We start from the raw sequence: 2,426 nt of genomic DNA, 5'->3' as shown, positions 1-2,426 counted from the left end.
CGCTCGCATGATGCGCGGTCGGTCTGGCATCGATCCCGTCGGTGGCCCATTGGGCTATTTCTCGTTCTAGCCAGTAAACCACGACTGGTATATCAAAGGCAGCGGTATGTGCTGTCCTGTCTGTGAGATGATGCATATAAAAGATCCCTTGCTACTAATGGACAAAAATGTGTATTGACCTTTTTGGAACATGGGTGTATAGCGCAAGAGACAGCCGGAGTGAATCGGTTAATGAACCACCTGTTCGGACCGGTACTACAGCCAGATGCGGTTTTGTAGCAAACAAACTGAGACGGAAATGTTCCTAATTTTTGAGTGAAAATAAATGCTTATATAATGTACGTTCGCAATGGTGTATGTTGTTAGTGCCAACGAGAACCCGTTCTATTGGCAATCTTCACTTGAAGTTGGGCAAACTAACATGGGTTTCAATGGCAGATGACATTTGTGTAGTGAGACCTAAACCTATCATTAGTGACGTCACGCCACTGTCATTCTGCTTGTTAACGAATTTACCGCTGCCAAATATAGTGACATTCAGCCCACATTACTGACATTATTTGGAATTGTCGCAAATGAAAAGCATGATAATGGATGATAAAAGGAATACCCCCTCTCGTGCCTTGTGATATCATAATTTATTATATACATAGCAATGAAATATATAGATCTACGGAAACCATAAAAGTCATATGCGGTGAAAAGTCATATTTTCACTGTATTTTAGCTACAGTGAAAATATAGAAATCGTATTTACTTTTTTGTAAAAGTGCATGATTAAATTATTTCCCTTTGTCTCGTTTCTTCGTATTTAAGTTTAATGATTACCAATGCATCTGATCGTATTTGAAAAATAAAAAAATGTAATTTAAACAACTGTAGCTATTAAAAAGGGATACGAAGTACAATTACGATAAAATATCTAAAACGAAGCTAAATAATGATGACACAATGTAGTGTCATCGAGTGTAAGTGTAAGAATTTAACGGCATTCGACTCGTTTTGTTTTTGTGGGAGTTTTTGGATGATCGCTTTGTCAGGTATGTTTGCAAAGCAGTATTATAAATAAATGTTAATAAAGATCAATTTTATTCAAATTTCTTTTTAAAAGTCTATGGTCAAGTAATTTTTTTAGCAAAGTTTCATAGGAAGAAATATATCATGACGTTATGTGTTTTCGATAGGATAAGGTAAAGATATTACCAAGAAGCGAAAGATATTGTCAAAAATTAGGAAATATGTATATAATAAATATACCATTTCATGGTGTTTTTTCCGAATACGATTTTTATGTCAACTCGTGATGTGCGAAAACCATATTTTCACTCATTGCTTCGCAATTCGTGAAAAATATGGTTTTCACACATCACTCGTTGACATAAAAATCGTATTCGAAAAAACCCATGAAATAGTCTCTATGTATCAGCACTCGTTGATAAAAGTATAAAAATCCCCGGCAAGCCTCGGATTTCATACTTTTATCAACTCGGGGAGTGTCCTCTATATATATAAATAAAAACAGTGCATGTGTGGTGCATTAACGTGAAGTATATATTCTTTCAGCTATATAGTTCTTATTAACAGACACTGAAAAACAAACAACCTTGAACAGTAACACAATTCATATAAAACAATTCGTGACGTGCCATTTTTATCAAGATGAATCCAATATTTCTCAGGTAAACTCTTTTCGCGATTTTCTTGAAGGAAAACAGTCATTTATTCACCTTTCAACTAAAGGATGGGGATCGTATTTTGAGCAGATCACCTTTTAAATTTGACCTCTCCCCCACCACACACTCACACCCCACCCCACACTCACACCTCACCCCACACTCACACCCCACCCCACACTCACACCCCACCCCCACACTCACACCCCACCCCACACTCACACCCCACCCCACACTCACACCTCACCCCACACTCACACTCACCCCCACCCACACACTCACCCCACCCCACACTCACACCTCACCCCACACTCACCCCCCACCCCACACACTCACACCCCACCCCACACTCACACCCCACCCCACACTCACACCTCACCCCACACTCACACCTCACCCCACACTCACACCCCACCCACAACACCACACCCCACCCCACCCCGCACTCACACCTCACCCCACACTCACACCCCACCCCACACTCCACCCACCACCCCACACTCACACCCCACCCCACACTCACACCCCACCCCCCCACTCACACCCCACCCCACACTCACACCCCACCCCACACACCACCCACCCCACACTCACCCCCACCCCACACTCACACCTCACCCCACACTCACACCTCACCCCCCACCCCCACACTCACACCCCACCCCACACTCACACCTCACCCCACACTCACACCTCACCCCACACTCACACCCCACCCCCACATATACCTCGGCGTCCGACTCTGATGTGACC

The sequence above is a fragment of the Gigantopelta aegis genome, chromosome 15 (assembly GCF_016097555.1).
Source record: "Gigantopelta aegis isolate Gae_Host chromosome 15, Gae_host_genome, whole genome shotgun sequence".
NCBI classification, from domain to species: Eukaryota; Metazoa; Mollusca; class Gastropoda; order Neomphalida; family Peltospiridae; genus Gigantopelta; species Gigantopelta aegis.
The sequence above is the reverse complement of the archived record's forward strand: the minus strand, read 5'-3'. Positions refer to the sequence as shown.